This window comes from Balaenoptera musculus, chromosome X, assembly GCF_009873245.2.
Source record: "Balaenoptera musculus isolate JJ_BM4_2016_0621 chromosome X, mBalMus1.pri.v3, whole genome shotgun sequence".
Lineage (NCBI taxonomy): Eukaryota > Metazoa > Chordata > Mammalia > Artiodactyla > Balaenopteridae > Balaenoptera > Balaenoptera musculus.
The window spans coordinates 87,847,173-87,872,716 of NC_045806.1; positions in this window are offsets into that span (position 1 = coordinate 87,847,173).

The window sequence follows — 25,544 nt, forward strand, 5'->3', positions numbered from 1 at the left end:
GTATAACAGTCTCTCTTCAGGATCTCCCATTGGCTGAACCTAGCTGGAAACCAGATCACGTGGGAACCTGGCAAAGGCAGACTACCGAGGTCCTTTGATTCAGAGCAGAACCTGGGAAGAATGAGGAGTGGCATGCTGTTTAATCAACAAGAACTATTATTGCTATTACTGGCCTCACTAACACAATGCAGAGCTAACCAGCTAGAGGCAGTTTGTTACATAAGAGAAAATGTTCTAAGTGATGAATCAGAGCCAGATTTTGTCCTGTTCAACACTATTTACATTAGTCATGATGTGACCAACTCACAAGGGATTGGTTGGATATTTTAATCCTTTGGGGTTCAGTATATAATGTTTCTGAGTTGGATTACCAGGTGTTAGCTATGGACATAAGCTTTTCCCTACTCCTAAACTTAGGCCATTTCCCAATTTCACAATTAAATGTTACTTACAGTTCCATAAGATCCAACAAAAATTAATGTAAACTGAAACGTTTAATTTTTTTGATGCTCAGTTTAAACAGCCTGGTTATGGGCTAAATTTAAATTAAAAACTCAGCATGAATCAGATGGCTTATGTCTCTGTGTGACGGCTTTTATATTAAATGGTTTACATGAATGCTGTTGTTTATCTTGGAAACAGGTTGTCATGCATATTAATGAGACCCAGGTGTTAACTTCATGCTGTTTTCTTTCCAACGAAGAAAATCTTTACATTAAGTTAAAATGTTTTTGCAAGTATTTGTTGTAATAATTATAAGACATCATTTTACGCATCGCAGTGTTTACCAGGTTTATTTCCTAATTCCAGCTCATTTCTTAATTCCTCTTCTTTCCCACGGCACTTTTGCTTTTATATGCTGAGGGCTTCCGGCCAGATATGACAGTAGCCTGAAGGTCCGCAGGAGCTCAAGAAGGGCAAACCTTCCTCCAGCAGCTCTTCAGATGGCAAGACTTCATGTTCATCTGTGTTCTGCCCAAGGTCATTTTATGCTCACCCCTTGTGGTTTTCTCCTTCCCTAGCAATAAGGGAGATTGACCAATTGATTACAGGTTAAAAGACCACATATCTTTTATAATTTTCTAATATTTCCTTTGGGGGTACTTTCTTTTAATTCCTTTGATCATTTCTGTAACTTTTCTGTACCTCTCCAGCTTTTCTTAAAGTGCAGAAACTCGGGCTGGTTGGGCTTCTCTAAGAGGAACTGACTGATGCTACATATAGCAGGGCAATAACTTTGTGGATCTTGCTTATCTTAGAGCAAATTCTCAGGGCAGCAATAGCCTACCAATTTTCTGAGATTGATGTTGTGGGGTTGTGTTCAAAGGGACCACCCTCTGAATGAGTGGTAGGTGCACACTCCTCTTGATTTTACAAACAGTTTTTGAGCACCTGCTGTATGCTGAGCATTGTGCTATGTTCTGGCAATACAAGTGTGTGTAAGACATCATCCCAGCCCTTGGAGAATTTGTAGTCTCACAGTGGAGACTTGTACATAAAGTTTTAAAAAGTGTGGTACAGTTTTTGAGGTGTACATTGGGTAATTCTGAATCTCAGTAGAGGTACCCAAACCAGCTTTGGGGTAGGGACCCTAGAAGATAAGTAGGACTTTGTGATTCCATTGCAAGACCTCGTCTTAGGTTCATATGAGGTGAGAATTGTAAAGGAGATCCCTGAATAAAGCCAAGACCTTTAAAGAACTATACATAGGTTAGATATTTTTTTTTAACCCGTCAGAGCAGTGAGATTCCAAGAATATGAACTTTTCTTGTTTTGGCCTCTGGGTGGAAAAAATTCTCTCCTGAGAATTTATAAATACAGACCTGGATGTCTAGGGATGCCCAAAGTAAAGAGTTAAAGTGCAGTCCCAAATACGTAATACTCCTGGGTTGTTTGGCAGTAGTAAAGTCAAAACTTGTCTAGAAGGATGCATGTTCAATTCAGGCAGAATAGAATTCCTAAAGATAAATCATCTTTAAAGATTATCTCCAAGCTCAAAATTTACCATAGAAAAGAGTTTGAGTGAAGAGGTGAGCTAAGAGCATTCCTAGAAGAGAGAACAGACGTGAGCTAAGCAAGGAGGTGTGAAGAAACATGATCTATTCAGCATTTCAGTGTTACTATGGATTTATGAGTGAGGTGAGAGGTGATGGGAGATAAAGTCTGAGGAAGAGGTGGGTCCAGGTTGTGGAAGGCCTGCTTACCATGCAGCCTTTCACCTTGAATTTGTTCTTGGGGTGAAGATGGGGTGGGATGGCATGCGGAGGAATGGAAGGCTATATGGAAGAGTAATGTATTTTCTTTGAGGTTAGGAAGGAAGAGATGGGCTGAACAACACTTTATCTTGAAATGGCACTTTTTTCTTTATATTTTCCAAAGCTGACATGTATACCCTGAGGCTTCTGTCTGTTTGCATGAGCGTGTGTAGATTTTTTTAATTATGAAAATTTAAGAAAAAGCAAGAGCCAAAATCTAAAGAACTCAATTTTAAAGTAACATTTATTGTGTGTTTTCCTCTGGTTCAAAGTAACACATGTTCATTTTTAAAATGTAGGAAGAACAGAAAAGCACAAAGAAGAAAAGTTAAATTACCAATAATCCTGATATTCAGAGAATATATTATTAATATTTGGAAACTTTTCTTCCAGTCTTTTCTACACACACACACATACACTCATACATACACTCACACCCACATATATATTCGTTTTACAAAGTTGGGATCATATTAAATACATTGTTTTGTAACCTGTTTTTTTTTTTCACTTAACCTAGTATGGTGAACATTTTCCAGGTTATTAACTATTCTTTTACAAATAATTTTAGTATCTGTATAAGTATTTCATTAAACTTATGTGCACAATGCTATTTACCCTCCTCTGTTGTTAGACATTCATTTTTTAAAAATAAATAAATAAATTTATTTATTTATTTATGGCTGCGTCGGGTCTTTGTTGCTGCACGCGGGCTTTCTCTAGTTACGGCAAGCGGGAGCTACTCTTCGTTGTGGTGCACGGGCTTCTCATTGCAGTGGCTTCATTTGTTGTGGAGCACGGGCTCTAGGTACGCAGGCTTCAGTAGTTGTGGCACACGGGCTCTAGAGCGCAGGCTCAGTAGTTGTGGCACACAGGCTTAGTTGCTCCGCAGCATGTGGGATCTTCCTGGACCAGGGCTCGAACCCATGTCCCCTGCATTGGCAGGCGGATTCTTAACCACTGTGTCACCAGGAAAGTTCCTCATTTTTTCACTATTATACGGAATACTGTGATACTCATGCCTCTACATAAATATTTATGTACCTTACTGATTATATTCTGTTGGATGAATCCTTAGAGGTGGTATTGCTAGAAAAAAGGGACTGCATATTTTAAAGAACTTTAATGGACCTTGCTAAATTATTCTCTAGAAATGTTATTCCATTTTATTTCCACTTCTTATAACTGTTTATAAAAAATGCTGCTTGTTTCTCCGTATTTTTTGCAAATTTTACAGGTGAAACTGGTATCGAATTTGCTCTGATTTACTTGAGCACTAGTAAACTTTACCATCTTTTCTCCTGTCTGTAAGTTATACATATCCCTTTTATGAATTTCCATGTGTATTCTTTCTGAATTTTTTATTGGTGTGCTCTTTTCTCATTATTGATTTTTAAAAGTGTTTATATACTAACAATACATTACCATTTATCTGTCACTTATGCTACATTTTCCCCAGTTATTTTCCTCTTTTTATTCATGGCATTTTTGTATACATTTTGATATAGTCAAATCTATAACATTTTCATTATGGTTTCTTTTTACTTTTATCCTTAGAATAAAGAATTTCCCCACTCTGTGTTCAAATATTCACCCATAACATTTTTCTTTTTATTGAAAAATATTTAAATTTCTACTCTGCATGGAATTTAGTTGATATATATTTTGAGAAAGGGGTCTAAATGTTTTTTCTTTCAAATAGTATGCCTGTTAGTCTGGCATTATTTATGGAATCATTGATTTGTTCATCTCTCATACTAACACAGCGTCTTTATTATATATTGAAAACATTTAAATCCATATCTCTTTCTGAACTCGTTATACTCTTGCTCTGAACTACCTATTCTGGCACCAGTGCCCTTTACAATTATTTTAGTTTTTGATATGTTTAATAAAGACTGTGCAAAAATCTTATTTAAAAATTTTAGCTATTCTTTTCTGTTTATTACCCCATATTACCTTTACCAAAGTAAAATAAGTGTGATTTTAATTGGAATTATGGTACATTTATAGATCACAGATAGAGGAATTGATATCTTTATAATATTTGGACTTACCACCCAGGAACATCATATGGCTCTCCATTTATTTGAATTTTTAAACAATGTATGTCTTTAGAATTCAATTTTGAAAATGCCCTGTAGACGAGGATAGACAGCTTGCATGTAGAACCTGCATCTTCATGTTGAGTATTAGTTGGTTCATCATCTGACCTGATGGGGCAATTTGACAACTGCAAGCACAGGGAAAGAAAGCAGCACTAATTAGAAGAGAGCTTACAACTAAAAAGAGTCAGGGAAGGGCTGGGCTTCCAAGCAGAGACCTAATTTTAAAGCACAAAATATAGCCAGAAAACTCTTAGGTGGTAAGGTTCTCTAAGTTGGTTGTTAGCATTCCCAGACACACCCACTCAGCGTCAGACACACACACACACACACACACACACACACACACACACACACAGCAACACACACAATTTGCTGTTTGAGTTGTTGAAGTAGGAACATTTTCATTTTTCAGAAGAAAAAAATGTAACTTGCACTACTATATCACTTCATCTTTTTTTTCCCATTAAAAAAAATTTTTTTATTGAAGTATAGTTGATTTACAATGTGTTAATTTCTGCTGTACAGCAAAGTGATTCAGTTATACATATATATATTCTTTTTCATATTCTTTTCCATTATGGCTTGTCACAGGATATTGAATATAGTTCCCTGTGCTCTGCCCATTTTTCAACTGGGTTATTTTTTTTTTGATATTGAGTTGTATGTGTTCTTTATCTACTTTAGATATTAATTGCTTATCAGACATATTTGCAAATCCTTTCTCCTATTCAGTATTTTGCCTTTTTGTTTTGTTGATGGTTTCCTTTGCTGTGCAAAAGCTTTTTTTTTTAACATCTTTATTGGAGTATAATTGCTTTACAATGGTGTGTTAGTTTCTGCTTTATAACAAAGTGAATCAGCTATACGTATACCTATATCCCCATATCTCCTCCCTCTTGCGTCTCCCTCCCACCCTCCCTATCCCACCCCTCTAGGTGGTCACAAAGCACCGAGCTGATCTCCCTGTATATTACTTCATCTTGTTTGAAAATTGGAGACCTTAAATTAAAGTTTCCTTATTCAGTTAAGGAAGTATGAAGATTATTGGGCTGATAGCCTATGGAGATAAGTTGAAAGTGAGCAAACCCAAATTCTGAAGTAAATAGTCAGCAGTGGCGAGGGAAACATTAACGGTTACTTCAAAGAATAGAGCAGATTGATTTGGATATGTTCGGGGACATAATTAAGCTCATTACAGACTCTGTATAGTAATAGCCTGATGAGACAGGATTAATCTGTGAGGTAGGGTTTATAGTAAGTTTCATTCTATGCAAATTAAGCATCAGTATTCTTGTTTGATCTTTGTAATGCCATTGTATAGGTGTCCACAAGGATAGGACTGGTTAAGAAGGACAGGGAAAGAGAGACAGGACTTCTGAAATGGTGGAGTAAGGACCTCCACAAATTTGGATGAACCTTGAAAACATAATGCTGAGTGAAAGGAGCCAGTCATAGAAGACCACATACTGTATGATTCCATTTCTGTGAAATACTCAGGATATGAAAATCTACAGAGACAGAAAGTAGACTACTAATTACCTCAGATTTGTTCTAATAAATAAATGGTTGCCTAGGTTTAGGGCAGGGCATGGGGGAGAGTGGGGAGTAATTTCCTATGTGTAGGATTTCCTTTTGGGGGTGATGAAAATTTTCTAAACTTAGATTGTGGTGATAGTTTCATAACTTGTACATATAGTAAAAACTACTGAATTGTACATGTTGGGTGAATGGCATGTGAATTAAATATCAATAAAGCATTTTTTAAAAAGAGGGAACAGAATAAGAATTTAGAAGAGCAGGAATGAATGAGCTGATATCATAGGTCTTGAGCAAGTACCTAACTATTCTGGACCTTATTTTCTTCATCTATAAAAAATGAGAGTAGTAATAATATCAAAATCAGAGCATTATTCTGATAATTAAATGAGGTATCTTTAAAATACTTAACTCAGTAATTGACACATAGTTTTATAGGTCATCAAGAAAGAGGTCAAATTCCAAGTGACCAGTTGCTAAGGTGGAGAAAAAGTAGTTACAGAAGATTCAAGTGGACAATCAGGATCAGGGGTCCAGGAAGTCAGAGTCAGCAGAAACAACACACATGTAGGGCTGGTACCCAATAATCCCTAGAATAAGTGTCCTTTGTTTTATCTTGTTTTTATACTGATTTCTGGATTGGATAACCTGGAAGGGACCATGAGATAGTGATTTCAACTAGATGGAGACAAGGGCCTACAGGTGAGTTTGCCTTTATGTGACAACTGGGGCAAAGATACTAGGGTTTTCTTACACAAAAGTCCTGGTCTTTCAAGCTAATTTTCCTATCACATGGAAAAATGCAGCATCTGCCATATATCTTCCCTTTGTATTATCACCAAGTTAAGAAGCTCTGCATTTTCATGAAATGGAGTGAAAAAGGTATGATTACTGAGCTGAGAGTTGGCTTGGAACCATGTTTTCCCATGTGTGCTGGTGAGGAAATCAATCCTCATCTATTAGCCATCCCTTTGCTTCTCCTAGAAATGGCAAGTATTGGGCCATCTTACCCATTCTTGGAACCATCTGATCTACCTATTTGGCTTTCTAATCACAACTGCTTACTTGGTCAGCTTCTGTTAGGTGGTCTGGGGGAACTGGAGCACTGTTGAATGCTTGTCCTTGAGCACTTGTCTGAAGCCAGCATAGCTCTCTTTTGCCAGTTAACTTAATGAGGTTCTTCGGGATGGCTCCACTGAGGTTTGGTAAAAGTGAGAAGGAATATTGAAACTAATTAAACTTCAGTCTTGGAAGAAGAAGCATAACTGGTGGATTGAGTGTTACCACCAGAGACAGCAGTAGCTCAGAACCTTGGCCATGAAGGATCATAATACAGCTGGTGGGGAAACAGTAGGCAGGTGGAGTCCTGGAGCTTTGCAACTGGAGGCAAGAAGCCTGCTAGCTAGACAAGTTTTATAAATCACTTTCACCTCACTCATGGTGCTTATGGAAAAGTTGACCTCTAGGTTATAAAAGTTATGCAGTGTGCAATCCATGCTGCCTCTCTTCATCTTTGTTGGGATAAAATGAGTGAGGAGTTTTGGGATTTTCAAGAAGTTATAGACATGTTAATCATTTTCATAGGATTACAGAAATCTGTCAGTCTTCTTGACTGATTAATAAGTACTGTCCCTGAGATGTTGTATGACAGTTTTGCAATTTTATATGGCAGTTTTGATGATGAAATCTTGGCTGCTTAGAATGTCTTGGAGACATTCCTCCAGTGAACTGCTTCAAAGCAGGAAGTTCTTCAGAGTTCTGTGAAAGGAAATCAATCCTTGGGAAGATCAAGGAGGTGCTCTGTGTGGCACTAAAGCAGATTTGGTAAGACATGGAAGTAGGGAGAAGAGAAAGACATTCTAGAAGCTGATGTCAAATTTCAACCTAGGGATTGAATTTGGTCTCAGTGGAAGGCAATGAGTATGACACTTATAAATGCTGCTGGGAATATTTCAGTTGAGGTGACACACTTTGGTAATGGATTACTTTAAGCAGTTGAATGTCTTGGAGGAAGTGGATAGTCATTTTCCTTCTCTCACTTCAGGGAGACCAGGTGGCTAAATAGAAGAAGAAACACTGCAAGTGCCCCTTAGTCCCTGACCTAGCTTCTCTGGTAAATTCCTATTGCCACCGGGTCTTTGCCCAATGATTCATTCATAACACTTGTGTGTTTAGTGGGGCACTAGTCTCCTCTATTAAGGCTATTTAGAGAAATGTGAAATCTGAGCAGAAAGAGTTACAGCTGAATATCTTGCTTATAGTAAATGCTGCTTGTGGTGTCTCAGAGGGAGAAAGCTAAATAATGACAAAAATCATTTAGTCTTCACACAACCCGAGAGGTATCATTATTATCTCCATTATACAGATGAGGAAACCATGGCTCAGTGAAATTCGATAACTTGCCCCAATTCACACACTTTATAAGTGACAGAGCCAAAATTGGAAGCCAGGTCAGTCAGATTCTGGAGCCTGCATCTTTAACCACTAAACAGTGCTGCTTCTTTGCATGGGGAGGTGAGTTTCCCTGAAGCAAACAGAGTTTACCAAACAGTTTACTTATATGAAGTATAGTTTGCTTATATAAAGAGCCCATTTTCAATTACTGGTAATCATAAGAAAATGGGCTTTGAGTTGTGTTTTCTGGTTAACTGAGAATATTCATGAATATCTGTTCCACTCCTTGTTCACATGGTGGTGGTTGCAGGATCACCAACAACAAAAGAGGGCAAGCCTCAATACACAAGCACTTTTCAAGTCTCACAATTGGTATTGTCACATTGCCTAAAACAAGTCATATGGCTGAGCCCAGACTCAAAGGGTGGAGAAACAGTCTACCATTTGTTGGTAGCGGTGGCAAAGTTGCAAAGGGGTGTACATCCAGGGATCTGTGGACAAATTGGGAGCCAGTACTAAAACAGTCTGCCATGCTTTCTATTTCATGTCTCACTTGTTGAACCTTCTCCCTTCTCCATATAGACTTGCTTTCTCTTCCCGGGACATGTCAGGCTGTTTCATGTTTCTGTGCCTTTGCTTGTGCTGTTCTCTCTAGTTTAACAACATCCCGCTACCCATGTCCCCTCACTGCATCACCATCTGGTTGGTTAATACCTATTTATTCCTTAAAGGTCACCTCCTGCTTCCTCAGTCTCCACTGTACCCTGTGCAGACATCCATCAATGCACTCTATGTATTCATCTGTTTACATATTTATCTCCTCTTGCCAGGCTTTAATCTCCTTGAGGGCAAGGACTGCATTTGATTTTGTGTACTCTGCACTTGGCAGTGTACTTGCTACATAGCAGGAGCTTAATATATATATTCCTAATGAAAGAATAAGTGATGTGCTTTCCAATATTTTGGTAGCTGTGGTGCTGCCTGTTTTTTTGACCCTGCAAACTAATATTTTAGTTGAAGTTGTAACCACGTGTCCGGTTGGCTCAATGGTGCTATAAGGCTTTCAAAATTTAGGGTGGATTTTCTATTGAGACTTGCAAGACCATCTTGAGACATGGGAGATACTGTGGGATGTTATCAAGACCAGGATTGGGGAGCATATGCTTTAATGGGCACTAGCCAAAGCCTTGCTAAGAAGAGCGATTCACATCTCACATTTGATGTGAAAATACAAAGTCTCAGGTATAAAGTGCTAAGCGGGTAGCAGAGGGGGAGGTAAGAGTGTTGCCTAGCAATTGAACATATGTACCGTATACGATATTTGTGTTTCTGGACGACAGAGGTTGGAGAGAGAGTTAACGTGCTGAGGAAATATGGTGACAGCCATTTGTAGCCAGAGATTAAAAAAATGAAATGTGGCTCATGATGTACAGGAGGTGCTGAGAATGACGGAAAGTCTGTGAACTTGTATGTTTTCATGTTTGTCAGGAGGTATTTTTCTCCTTCCTTCAGATGCCAGGCTTTTCATAAATAGTCTTTATTCTTCCCCCCCTTTCAAAAAACAAACAAAAAAAACAACCCAGCATTTAATAGCCTTTGCTGAGAGAGAAGTGAACACATTCTAACGTGTTAGATATCCATTTCGCCTAGGCTGGCAGAGGCTTTCACTTTGGAGGCTACCATGATGGACCCTGAGAGCTTTGGCTGTCCAGGGATTTCAATGGTTCCAGCTCACGTTTTCCACCAATGCCATCATCTTAATAAAAGAAGCAGTGGCCCCAATGAGGTTTTCTGGCCTTGCTCTTCACTTCTGCAAGCTTCATCATCTTTTCTCCCCTTTACCTCCTGCAAAATCGTTCACATTATCTAACTCTTCTTCTGGTTGGATGGAGGCACTGCCTTTTCCTTCCAATGTTAGATGTGTCTACAGGGAAATGTTCAGGCCTTTAAAAAGAGCTAGATACTGGAAGAAAGGTAGAACTTGGAGAAAAAGATTAAAACCAAATGCTATATATGCTTCTTTTTCAACACATGACCTTCAAAGCTCATAGAAATCCTTGTCACAACTTAAAATTGACAAGGGCTTTGAGGATTTGAGGACCTGATTTCAATGGGTCACATTAGCCTGTATTGGATCTTTCATTTACTACTTGAAATTTTTGCAAAGTGCAAGGCCTTTGCAATGCCATAAATACATAAGGACTGGCTCCATCTTTCTCCTTGTCTTCCAGTCAGCTTTGCAAGGTAACCACCACCAAACCAGCACCTACCATTGCCTTCAAGATTTGGAAAGTGCTTCTTAAAATCTTATGAGCAGGAGCTGCCCCATGAAGACATTAATGGGACTCAAAATAGTTTATCAGCACAAGCTTAGGAGATGAATTGGATGATGAAGGGGAAGACAGGTGGATAGAGGGGTCGTAGAGCGATGGGGGTAACTGACTTTCTCTAAAAGGTTGGTGGATGAAGATAATTAGGAAAAAACTGGATTTGACAGGAATGCATGAGTTCCTGAGGGGAAGAGAAAGAATTTTTAGAAGGATCTTACAATATGCTGTTATTAGTTTTGTAAGTATCGTTCTAGAGTTTTACTTTACATACACAAGCAAATATAAATATATGATTATCTCCACCTTTTTATACACAAATAGTAGTATAATATACACATCATTCTGCACTTCACTTTTTTCACTTAACAAGATATCTTGGAAATATTTTGATGTCAGTATAGAGAGGACTTCACCATTCTTTTATTATAGCTGCATAGTATTGTATTTAATTAGTATGCCCTACTTTTTTTTCTGACTAAATCCTTATTGATGGAATTGTGTTTTTTCTAATCCTTTGCTTTCTTGTGTTAGTAAGTATATCTATAGGATAAATTATTAAAAATAGAATAGCTGATCAAAGGGTAAGTGCATTTGTAATAAAGTTGTTATATATGTTGTCAAATTGCCCTCCATAGAAGTGTACCAATTACACTCCTACCAGCAGTGTATGAGAATGCCTTTCCCTATAGTCTCACCACATGGCAAGTTATCCGATTTTTTATTTTTGCCAATCTGATAGATTAAAAAGTATATTTAAGTTTTATTTTGCAATTATTTTTATTACTAGTGAGGTTGTACATATTTCCATATGATTAAGAGCCATTTGAATGTCTTTTTCAGTGAACTGTTGCATTCCTTGACCATTTTTTTTCTGTTGGGTTGTTGGGCTTTTAGCATAGTGTACTAATCTTCAGAATTTGAATCTATTAAGAAGCCTTTCTCTGTTGATGTACAAAATGAGATGCAGAATCCCGTTACATTCAGTGTAAGGTACTGGGCTTCATACTGTTAGAAGTAGAGCTGAGTTGAGGTGAGAAGAGCATGGGGGAGAGGTTGCTCCCCATGAACACAGTCTCCAAAAGAGGGGCCTTTTTAACACATATTGTAAAGGTTTTATGCTGATATGATGAAAATACATCAGAGGAAGCAGTGTGAAAATGAGACACATAGGGAAGGTAGCCAAGGATAGCATATGTCCTACCAACTAATAGCCCAGGCCAACATAGCTCCACTCTGGCTCAATCCCTGCCCCTAGTTGGAAACTGGCTATACCTCTCTTTACTGACTGCTGATGACTAGTTCTGTTTGGGTGGGTTTCTACGAGTAGTGGCAGTTTCAGGTCAACACGGGCAGAGCTCACTCTGTGAACACTTAATTTTCTTAATTTTTTTCAATTTTAATAATATATTTTATTTAACTCAGTATCTCTAAAATATTATCATTTCAACATGTAATTAATATAAAAATTAGTGATATCTTTTATGTTCTTGTTTTTCATATTAAGAGTTTAAAATCCAATGTGTATTTTACAATTACAGCATATTTCACTTTAGACTAGCCACATTTCAACGGCTAAATAGCCACATGACCTAGTGGCTACCATATTGAACAGCACAGTTATAGATGGTGGAGAGCTATTGAGGCATTTAAAAAAAATAACTGTACTTTTAATACATTTTACTTTGAAATAATTTTAGTCTTACAGAGAGTTCTCATATGCCCTTTATTCAGTTTTCCCTAATGTCAATGTTTTTATTTTTCCTATTTTACAACTCTTTGTCACTTTTTCTACTTTTTGAGAGATTTCCTCCATTTTATCTTTAAAATCTTCTCATGTATATTTTATTTCATATTTTTAATTTCTAAGAGCTCGTTCTTGTTCTCTTGTTTCTTTTTATAGCATGCTGTTTTTGCTTCATGGATGTAATACCTTTTATCTCTCTGGGGATAATAATCATAGTCTTTATGTACTACTCCCTGCATTGTTTCTATTGCCTATTTTTTAACTCTTTTCTGTTAGTGGCTTTCTTAAAATGTTTGGTGATCCCTGGCTGTCATTTTATGTTTAAGTATGAGGCATTATTAAATATCAAAGGACATCAATGTTCATGCATCTATGGGCAGGGCTTGCCAACTAGTAAAAATCACACTGGATAATAATGTGAGGACACAACTTTTTAATTGGGGATCCCCTATTAATATCTGTAGACCTTTTGTCACAGGCTGCTCAGTATCCCTGTAGAGGTACCCTTCAATTGCCTGCCTGAGCAATATAATCATGTCCATTGTGGGAGATGCATGAGGGAAAAGAGCTGAGGGTTTTAGTATTCAGCATGAGGACATTCATTTAATGCCTTTCATTTCAATAAGATCCTTCATTTGCATCTTCAGCTGTTCCTGGTGTCCCCAGGTTCAGATCCTGTCTGGTTTAACCTTACTAGGAATTGATCTGGGTGGAGTAGGAAGTAGTTGTCTGTTATCAGCTTCATTCTATACCCCTTCTTTCAGTAATATCTTGTATCTCTAATTCTTGAGGATTTTAAGGCCCAGATACACTTGCTTCTTGATGACTACTCTTACTACAGGTTTAGATTCCAAACTTACCTGATCTACTAAGTCACCTATTACTTAGTCTTTGGCTTTCCACTTTTCTAAGATACTTACTTCTCTTGTTTGCTGTTTTCTCCCCTTCTGTTCTCTTTGTACTTACAGTTTTATCTCTTTTTATTTATTCATTGTCATTTTAGTGGGGTTTCAGGAGAAAGTGGAGATATACATGTATGTTTAGTTATCCATGCTTAGCCAGAAGTTTGAACATTTGATTTTAAGAATTACTCCTGTATAAGAACAGCTGCTTCCATTGGCCTGGTGTGTTTTCTAACTGTCAGAGGCTCAAGAATGTCTCTTGTATGAACTTTGGCAGATTTTGCTGCCCTGGGTGCTTAAAATTTCAGAGCTGTCCTGGATAACATTAACCCAACTGCCTTAAAGTGAATAACTGAATAAATTTACTCTCATGTAAGCCTGTGATTCTTCTCTAAAGGTACAAAAGGACAGAACTATAGTATGCTAGAGGTCGAAGTGGACTTACAGATCATTGATCACAGGGTTTTCCAAGTTGTGATCTATGGAGCATTTATTCCTCAGGTTTCTCTGAGGGAAAAGGTTTCTGTGGTCAAGTAAATTTAGGGAACTCTCTATAATAGAGCCCCACTTTGAGATTTCACAGAATATATGTTTCTAGTCTTTGAAAGTCTGCAGAAACCTCCATTTCCAGCATATGGCAGACTTTGCTGAGTTGGCATAAAACGAGGCATTCTACAGAGGCCAAAAAGTAGTTGAAAACAGGAGGAACCCTGAGAGGTAAACTAGTCTGCAAACTAGCTTTTTCCCTTAGGGCTTCTCTTGAATTCTAGAGACTCTGAGGTACCCTCTTAAAAGCTGCATTAGAAGTGGGGAACGGAAGGTGAAACCCAGAGTCAAGACAGATGGTTGTTACAGGAAATCCATGCATAAAACAATGAATCCAAAGACCACACCCTCAATTTGATGGTGAATGGTAACTAATCCTACGACTATTAAAAAAATAATGTCAGTAGTTTAAAATTGCTCCATAATGAGAACACCAGGCTCAGATTGTTTAATGCATAGCCAAACGCTTAACAAAGAGGTAATTTCAATTTTATACAAATTATTCTAGAGAAGGTAAAACAAGGACTATACCTAAGTTCTTTCTATGTAGCTGGCAAGAATCTTGATAACAAAATTCGATAAAGATAATTACAGAAATTACAATTACAGGACAAAGTCACTCATGAACACAGATGTAAAAGTCTTAAAATATCATAAACTTAAATCCAACAAAGTATAAGAAAGGTAATATTTCAGAGCCAAGCAAGAGTTATCCTAGAAATATGAGGTCGATATAACATTAGAAAATCAATTAATGTAATTCACTGCATTAACAGAAAATAATGTATGATGATCTCAGTAAATGTGAAAAAGTATCAGGCAAAATCCAAAGTCCATTGATTAAAAAAAAAAAAAAAAGAAAAAGCTTTGTAAATGAGAAATAAAAAGAAACCACTCTAACCTGATACAGGGAATTTGTAAAGTTCCTACACCAAACATCATTTCTGATGGAGGAATTTTGAAAGTATCTCCTTTAAGTTAAGAAACAAGACAAAGGGGGTGACTCTCATTACTTCTCTTCAGTGTTATGGCTAGAAGTGCTAGCTATTGTATAAAGATAAGGAAAGAAATAGAAGATCTAATAATTGGAAAGGATGAAATAAACTATCATTATTTGTAGATTATATTATTTTCTACTTTAAAGAACTTAGAGTATCTAAGGATAAATTATTCAAAGTAACATGAATTTAGCAAGATTGGTGGATTAAAAATCAATATACAGAAATAAATTGCATTTCTTTTCATCAGGAAAAATTATGACATGTTAGAAAGTATAATAAAAAAGAAAACATTCAATAGCAACTACAAATGTAAGGTAATCAATAATTTTTTTAAAGGTTGCAAGCACTTTATAGGAAACATTGTAAAAATGGAGAGATATGCCATGAATAGGAAGACTCAATTCCAGCAATTAGAGAATTTTCCCCAAATTCATATAGATTCAATACAATTCCATTCAAATTCTCAATAGGGTTTTTCATGGAACTTGATAAGCTGCTCCTAAAACTTATATGGAAGACTTAGAGCTAGTAATAGCCATTACACTCTCAAAGAACAAGAGGTCATTACTGGAAGTGGGGGGCTTGTCCTTCCAAGGCACATTATAAAAATATAGTAATTAAGAGTGCATAGGCAAAGAAGATAAAAACACTAATTTGAAAAAATATATGCACTCTTATGTTCCTTGCAGCATTATTGACAATAGCCAAAATATAAAAGCAACTTAAAAGCAACTTAAGTGTGCATTGATGGATGACTGGTTAAAGAAGGTGTGGTATGTATGAGTGTGTGTGTGTATACACACACACACACACACACACACACACACACACACACAATGGAATACTACTCAGCCATGAAAAAGAATGAAATATTGCCATTTTCAACAACATGGATGGAGCTTGAGGGTATTATGTTAAGTGAAATAAGTCAGATGGAGAAAGGCAAATACTGCATAATTTCACTAATATGTGGAATCTAAGAAACAAAACAAGCAAACAAATAAAACAAAATCTAGACTCATAGATACAGAGAACAGATTGGTGGTTGCCAGATAGGAGGGAGGTTGGTGGGGCAAAACAGGTGAAGAGGATCAAGGGGTACAAACTTCCAGTTACAAAATAAATAATCCATAAGGATGTAATGTACAACATGGGGAATACAGTCAATAATATTGTATTAACTTTGTATGGTGACATGGTAATTAGACTCATTGTGGTGATCATTTTGCAGTGTACATAAATGCTGAATCACTATGTTGTACACATGAAACTAATATAATATTGTATGTCAAATATACTTCAATGAAAAGAAAATTGAATAAAAACTGAGCTCATGCAGCTTAATATCAAAAAACAAACAACCCAATCAGAAAATGGGCAGAAGACCTAAATAGACATTTCTCCAAAGAAGACAGACAGATAGCCAAAAAGCATATGAAAAGATGTTCAACATCACTAATTATCAGAGAAATGCAAATCAAAACTACAATGAGATATCACCTCACACTGGTCAGAATGGCTATCATCAAAAAGTTTACAAACAATAAATGCTGGAGAGGGTGTGGAGAAAAGAGAACCGTCCTACACTGTTGGTGGGAATGTTGGTGGTACAACCATTATAGAGAACAGTATAGAGGTTTCTTTAAAAGCTAAATATAGAGTTACCATATGATCCAGCAATCCCAGTCCTAGGTATATATCTGGTGAAAACCATTATTCGAAAAGATACATGCACCCCAATGTTCATTGTAGCACTATTTACAATAGCCAAAGACATGGAAGCAACCTAAATGTCCATTGACAGATGAATAGATAAAGAAAATGTGGTACATATATGCAATGGAATATTACTCAGCCATAAAAAAGAATGAAATAATGTCATTTGCAGCAACATGGATGGACCTAGAGATTTATCATACTAAGTGAAGTTAGTCAGATAAAGACAAATATCATATGATATCACTTATATGTAGAATCTAATAAAAATATGATACAAATGAACCTATTTACAAAACAGAAACAGATCTCAAAATCAAATTTATGGTTACCAAAGGGGAAACATGGGGAGAAGTGATAAATTAGGAGATTAGGATTAGCATATATACACTACTATATATAAAATAGATAACTAACAAGGACCTACTGTACTACTGTATAGCACAGGGAACTCTACTCAATATTCTGTAATAACTTACATGGGAAGGGAATGTGAAGGGGAATGGATATATATATATATATATATATATATATATATATATGTGTGTGTGTGTGTATGTGTGTATGTGTGTGTGTGTGTGTGTGTGTGTGTGTGTGTGTGTATGGCTGATTCACTTTGCTGTACACCTGAAACTAACACAACATTGTGAATCAACTATACTCCAGTAAAAATTTTAAAAAAACTGAAAAGTGAAGAACTTAAAAAAAAAAGGGTGTATAGAAAATGAGACCAATTTTATTGAAGTATAGCATACATGGAATAAAATGCACCTCTTTAAAGCATATAGGTTAGTGAATTTTGACAAATGTATACACCTGTGTAATCACTACCTCTTTGCAGTTGATCGCTACTCTCCCAACCCTCGGTCCTTGGCAATCACTGATCTACTTTTTGTCACTATAGATATTTTTTTGGAATCACCACTTTTGAAACTAAGTTAAAGTTAAACTTCTGCATACCCTTTGATCCAGCAATTTGACTTCTAGGGAAATACAGTACTTTAGAGAAACTCTTGCACATGTGCACAGGAGGCAGGTACATGAGCGTCTGTTAGCATCACTACTGCATGCAACACCCATCCCTGCTCTGCACTGCTCTTGCTGCATAGGTACGCTGCCCATCTTTGACTCACTTTTCCTTCTCCTTTTTTCTTTTCTTTTTTGTAACTTTGGTCTTTGTTTTTTTCTGTCTCTTTTCCTTGTTCCTTCTCTATTGCTTCTAAGTTTTCATATCACTGACTTTATTTTTCAAGTCATTACTAAGCAGGGAACCTTTCTTTTATACGTTGCAATGCGTATAATCTTAGTATTGGAGTTTTTCTGGCTATTTTTGTCATCACCCACTCTTCAGCAACTGTTTTCTGCAATAGATGCGGTTTTGAAAAAAGAAAAAAAAAAAGAAACCAAAATCCCTCAGGTTTCATGCTCTTTTGGATGCTGCAGGTGACAGAAGACTGACCTCAAGGCAAGTGGGCAACACTACATTTATGTGGCAATCAGGCTTCCAGAAATCATAGTCACCTGGAATAGTTGTGACTGCAAGTGAGAAAGACCTCAGCACATCGAGGAAAGTAATAGTCACAACACTGTGCAATTTATACTACAGGAGAGGTGTGGAATTAGTTTTCAGCCAAATTTAGATTTATTGATTTAGAATTGTATGAAATTTAGGATTATCTTTTCCTTGCTATGGACTGTTACCTTCTTGCATATAAACATGTTCACATCTCTCCCATTTAAAAAAAATTTTTTGACGTGGGGTCCACTACTGGCTAATGCCTTATTCTCCTTTACATAGCCACATTTCTTGAAGGAATTGTCTACATTCCTCTTTTGCTTCCTCATCTCCCTTTCACCTCCTTAACCCACTGCAGTGTCTTTTCATTCCCATCGCTTTACTGCGTTGGCACTTTACTAAGGTTATTGATGAACTCCATGTTGCTAAATTAGATGGACATTCGTCTGTGCCTGTATAGCCTTGAACTCCCTTGCAGTGTTTGTCCCTGTGGATCTCTCCTTTCTGGAGAATTTATCCTTCCTTGGCTTCCGTGAGTCATTCTCTCTTGACTTCCCTCACCTCTCTCCAGCGACTCATTTCTCTAAGTCTCTCTCTTAATGTTGATGTTTCTTCAAGTTCCCATACTTGATCCTCTTCTCTGTTCACTCTGCGTACTCTCTGTGGCTGAGCTTATCCACTCTTATGACTCCCAAATTCAATCTCTTCAGTTTAGGCCTCTCACCTGAACTCCAGACGCAAATTTCCAATGTCTCCATTTAGATAGTCACTCAACATGCTCAAACCTGAACACCAGCCCTGCAGCATGAGGAAGAACAGAGAGAGGGTCTTCAATGCCTTTCCTTATCAACTCTGACCTGACAGGTGCCTACAGTAAACTTCCTGTTTTCTGGTTAGATGGCCCCTAACATTCAGCTTCTTAAGAGCTGGCTGTGAATCCTAGTTCTCTTAAAATGAGACTTCGGCCAAGTCACTTACCCTCTCTGAGTCTCAGTTTCCTCATCCATGAAATGGAGATCATAATAGTAGTATCTTTCGTATAGAATTGTGGTGAAGATTACATGATTAAAGGACTAAATCATGGAAACTCCTATGTACTGATTCTGGCATTTGGTGAACACTCAGTTAATGGTAGTTGAAATTATTAAATATCACTGTTAAATTTTTGTTATTGTGTTGAGTTTGAATCCAGGTTCTACTACTTACTGGCTGTTGTAAGCCTTGCCTTTATCTTCTGTAAAATGGGAATGAATATATCATCCAAGTAATATACATTTTTTGTGGTGAGCATGAAATGAAATAATGCAGGAGTCTACAAACTTTTTCTATAAAGGGCCAAGTGGTAAATATTTTCAGCTTTGTAGGCCATGTGGTCTCTGTTAACCATGCAATTCTGCTATTGTAGTACTGAAGCAGCCATAGACAATATGTAAATGAATGAGCATGGATGTGTTCTAATAAAACTTTACTGATGGGCACTGAAATTTTAATTTCATATAATTTTCATGTTCTGTGAAATATTATTCTTCTTTTGATCTTTTCAATCATTTGAAAATGTAAAAAACATTCTTTGCTCTCAGGCTAAGAAAAACAGGTGGGGACCAAATTTGACCCAAGTACTATTGTTTATTGATCCCTGAAATAATGCATGCAAATTGGAGAGTCTAGCAAAGGAGCATAAGTACTTGTATTTGCTCGACTGAAGTACGATTCTCTATTTGGGAAGGTTAGTTCAAGGAAAGCAGACAGCTGGCCTTTTCCCATATGGAAGCTAGCTGTGGCCTTTATGGAAGCCATGTGGAAGCTATCTGTGGTCCTTATTCCTGCTGCGTGGGAAGAAGAGGGAGAGACTTTAATCAGTCTTTGGCCTCTTTGAAATCTCTACCTCTTCAAAATGTACACCACCCCTCCCCCACAAAGTGTCCCTAAATCAGACCAACTAGGTCAGTAGTTCTCCTTCTGGAGGAAGAGCAGAAAAGGGCTATTCAATACCTTTCCCTTTAAAATCTGACCTAATCAGAGAACGAAATTCTTTGCATCTTTTCCTTCCTTCCACAAATACTTATTGGGTATCTACTATTTCCCAGGAATTGTGTTTGGTACTGGAAATGCAAGGAAAATAAGACAGACAATATTGCTGCCCTCATAGAGCTTATATTTTAACAGGGGTGACAAACAATAATTATTTGTATAATTATTGGGGGGAAAATGTAATTGACACTAGTTTATTTGTATACCTTTCTTCTTCTATATGATTGTTTCTCATTCATATATTTTGCTTGCCTACTTGACATCTCTACTTGGATGTTTCATTAGTTTCTCAAACTTAGCTGACTCCAAACGGAATTCTTGATTGCTTCTATCCCATCTTCAAACCTGTACTTTGCCCAAATCTTTCCATCTTTGATAATTGCAATACCACTTACTCAATTAGTTAAGCAAGAAATGGGGAAACATTTTTATACTTTCTTCTCTCTCACCTCTCACATCTGGTCAACCACTAAGTTCTGTCTCTTTTGCCTCGAAAATATATCCAGAATCTGAACACCTCTTACAACTTTTAGCATTTTAACACCCTCCTCCAAGTCACTGTCATCTTCAACCTTGACTACTGCAATAGCTTACTATTTGGCATCCATACTTCCATTCTGGCCCTCTTTCTGTCTATACGATAGGCTTGAAATCAGATCATAACCCACTCCCCCCAACCCCGTTAAAATCCAGTAACTTCCTATTGTACTTAGAATAAACCCCAAACTTCTTACCATGACCTATCAGACCCTGCATAATCTAGTCCCTGCCCACCTCTCTCATCTCACCTTGTACTACATCTCCACCTCTGACCCCCATTGCTAACTCAGCTCCAGCCACACTGGCCTTTTTCTTTTCCTTAAGCACATCAAGCTCCTTCCTGTAATTGGACCTTTGCAATTTCGTTCCCTCTGCCTGAAATGCTTTCTCTCATGTTTCCTCATGGCTGGCTCATTCTCATTATTCAAGTCTCAAGTTTAAAAGTCATCTCTTCACAAAGGTCTTAACCATCCTATCTAAGGTAGCTACACCTACCTTCTCATCCTTATTCATTATCCATCAGTATCACTTATTTTCTTTGTAATGGCCATCACTGCTTGATATTACATATTTATTTGTTTCTTTATTTATTACTTGTCTCCCCCTATTAGACTATAAGCTCCATGAAATCTTTTCTGTCTTTAAAAGTCCTATTTTAGACATGGTAAACTTTAGGTACCTATGAGACATATAAGTAGTGATGTCAATTAGGCAGTTGAATATATTTAGGTAAAATGCTTAGGCCAGTGCCCAGCACATAGTATACACCCACTGCCTGTTAGTGATCATCAGCAACAGCAGCAGTGATAGCATCATTATTATCATTACCATCATCATCCAAGTCATTAGTTGAAAGGTATTTGAGCAACTTTGATCTTATATCATCACATCAAACAACCAACTTGACTGAACTAAGTAGCTCTTTTAAACTTCTTGAGCCAATTTTCAAACAGACAAGTAAGTAACAGGAATTTAGGAGCCCTCCAGGATTTCTGTTGCAGAAATGACTGCCTTTTGTTGGGGGGGGGGATGGGCTGTCCCATAGTCAGCTTTGGTGTCTGTCAAGAAAAATAAGTCAGAGATAATTTGGGTGGCATTTAGAAACTCTTCTTCCCCCAGCAGTGTTGCTACCAGACAGATGGAATGATGTGTTTTGAGGCTGTGCTTGTGTTATCCTTAGGCTGTGTCAACTTATAAAGGATGTTCCTTTCACAGATCTTGTTATCACTTAAAAAATTGCTGTCAGTTGGGACTTCCCTGGCGGTCCAGTGGTTGGGACTTTGCCTTCCAATGCAGGGGGTTTGGGTTGATCCCTGGTCGGGGCCAAAAAGCCCAAGGCATAGGACAGAAGCAATATTGTAACAAATTCAATAAAGACTTTAAAAATGCTCCACATGGGGCTTCCCTGGTGGCGCAGTGGTTGAGAGTCTGCCTGCCAATGCAGGGGACATGGGTTCGAGCCCTGGTCTGGGAAGATCCCACATGCCGCGGAGCAGCTAGGCCCGTGAGCCACAACTACTGAGCCTGCGCATCTGGAGCCTGTGCTCCGCAACAAGAGAGGCCACGACAGTGAGAGGTCCGCGCACCGCGATGAAGAGTGGCCCCCGCTCGCCACAACTAGAGAAAGCCCTCACACAGAAACGAAGACCCAACACAGCCAAAAATAAATAAATAAATAAATTTATAAAAAACAAAAACAAAAAAACCCAAAAACCGACATACCACTCGGGCAGCGGTTTAAAAAAAAAAAAATGGTCCACATCAAAAAAAAAATCTAAAATTACTGTCAGTTTCTTCCCTCTACTTTCAATTACATATTATCTCTCCTTTGTGTTGGTGATACCTGTATTTATACAAAGTACTAGATAAAATATGAAATGTATGGAGGTATCAGCATGTTTTCAATGCTTTAAAGAAGCCTAAGAAATCCCAGTAAACTTGCTCTTTCTCATGACATTTGTGCTTAATACAGTAATAAGTAAGAAGTTGTATCTCTCCTCTATTATCTTTCTAGGAACAGTTGCCACAGAACATCCTTGAAAACAAGAAGAAAATAGTCCATACACCCATGCTGAAATGTAATCACTCATATTTACCTCCTTTCCAGCAAAGCAGAGGCCGAAATGGATAGGTAGAACTCAGGGGCCAGGGTCTTTGTAGGCAAAAAGTATAATGGAAGGTAAAGGCATCTACTGACTTGGAAAGTACATGAAGCTCCATATTTTAGTGACAGATTCCAGTCTCTGACACAGATTTTGCTCTGTGAACTTGAAATGCTATTTAAACTCTCTAGACCTCAGTTTCCTCATCTATTATGTGAGAAATACACTTTGGGCTTGGAAGGATAAGTGATATGGTGATATTTGGGAACTGCAGGAATAGATGCTCCATGAGAAGCTTTTTCTACGTTTTGTGTCTACTCATCTCTGACTTTCTTTCATATGTTCTTTGACTTCTATACCTGCCTCACAGGTTTCCCAACAACCTGATTTCCTGTCATCTGGACAGGTGGTCAGTACAACACCTTGACGTTTCTCACCAACTATACAATTCCTCTCTACTCCACTTCAGCCAACCACAGCCACACCTTGGACGTTTCTGAACTTAAAATTATTTCATCTCTGTGATTTCAAATTCAGAGCTACCCCTCTCTCTCCATAACCTGTGATCCTTTAACTCTCCTACTCTTTTATTCACGCTGAATCTGCTTTCTTCCCCTCATATCGCAACTCTAGATACCTCAACCCTTCCTAATTCACAATGTTATTCCTGCCTGTCCTTACCTTCCTGCTCCCCAGAGACCCCACAGCGAGCCATGCCACTGATGGTTGCTCTAATATCCTTGAATTCTACACTCTTTGACTTTGCCACATGCTCACCAAGCCTGTCTTCACCTTGGGTTATCCCTGTCACCTGCTTTCTCAGCGTCTGAATGCTAATAGTTGTGGAAGAAAGGCATGGACATTTGTTGACTAGGTGGCCTACAGAATAATGCTATCTGGTCTTCCACCTTCATACCTTATCTACTCTCTACCATTACTGCTCCATCAGCGATTATTCTATTCATCTTTGTTGACATCCTATCATATTCACCACAATGGATGTTCCAGATATTTTCTGTATACAAACTCTCAATCCTACTCTCATACACTCTCAGTAGATGATCTTGCATGGTACCTCATGAGAAGATGAAGGCCATGGATTGTGGAACACCAGATATTTCTTGATTTCCATATCTTTTTTTATACAGTACTTTCTTCACCTACTCAGAATTTCTCTGTATCTTCAGTTTCCTGTCAACTTCCCCTCCTATCTCAGTGAAAGAAGTGTTCTTCTTCTGTATAAGGCTAGCCCGTCCACCTGAGTTTAAAATTTTCCTTTTCCTTTCAAAGGTGGGGCTACACTCCATCAATTTCTGCTCTTTCTCTAATATAATCAGTCTTTCTCTCTTCATTACCTTCTACTCATACTTCTCTAGGGTGAAATAAAAGTCCCTCAATCATTCATAGATACTGTTTTATCTCTTTGCTTCTTTCCATTGCCAACTTCTAACATAGCAATCATACTATCTGCCTTGTTGCCCTACAACACACTCACTCTTTCACTCTTTAATCTGACTTCTTCGCTTAACGCTACTCAACAACCCAGAGAGGCCTTCTTTGAGCACACTATTTAGTGGGTTCCCTCCATTATTCACTACCCCTGCATACTGTTTGTTTTTTATAATAATTGGATTTGCTATACATTTATTTGCTTGTTTATGTGTTTATTGTCTATCTCCCCCACCAGACTGTAAATGGTATGAAGAGAATAAGTATATAATTCTATTCATAAATGTATTACCTAGGACCTCGCGCAGTGCCTGGTCCCTGGTAGGCCATCAGCAAACATTTATTGAAAGAATTATGGATGAATACTCAGCTAAAATGCCTCTTCTATATATTACCCTGTTTCCATTCCAATGGCTTTCACTCAATTCTCATCCAACTAGATTTTTCCATAGCATTTGGCACTGTTCGCACTCTCCTCTTTACCTTCCTTGAAACAGTCCCCTTCCTTGACTTCTGTGGCATCACACTGGCCTGGTTTTCTTCTTACTTCTTTTATTCTTCCACCTCCTTTTTATTTACAAGAATGTTTCTCCTTAACCCCTCTCTATGGCTGTTTCCTAAGGAGCTTAGGTTGGTCATCATTGTTGTCATCATGATTATGGTTGTTGTTTCTTCTCCTCCTCCCCTTCTTCTCCCTCCTCCTCCCTTTTCTCTCCTTCCCCTCCTCACTTTCTCTTCTTCCTCCTCTTCTTTTTTTCTCCTCATCCTCTTTTTCCTTCTCATCTCTCTCTTCCTCTTCTCCCTTGTGACCTAAGTAGTCAGTCATCCAGTCTTCTAGAATCTTCTTCTTTTCTCAGTAGCTCTTATACTCACCTCCTTCCAATTCAGATCCTTATTACCATATTTTAGTGACTATTAGTAATTAAGAGTGTGTGACTGAGGAACTATGTTTAAATTTTTATTTAGTTTTAATTAATTTAAATTTAAATAGCCACCAGGGTGAGGGTCTAGAGAATGCTCCCTTTTGGTCTAAGGCACGTGAGTCTGTGCCAGCAGATATTCTTGGTCAGATATGAAGGTGGGCTCAATAGGGCAGGGGCTGTGGAGCCTGGAAGGTAAGAAATTTGAGTGGGGAGTTGGGGAAGTGGCAAGGGCAGGGGCTGTGACTTGTAGCCAGGAGTTGGACTGAGGCCAGGTGCAACAGGAAAATTTTTTCCTAGAGAGGTGAATTGAGTCAATGAAAGTTCTTAATCAAGCGCCACTTTTTGTGGGGAGTCTGATGACTGGAGGGCTAGGTAAGTTTTTTCCAATCTTAAAGATTTCTGGACTATTTGAAGAACAGGATAAAAGTGGTATGTCCCTATCTCATATGTT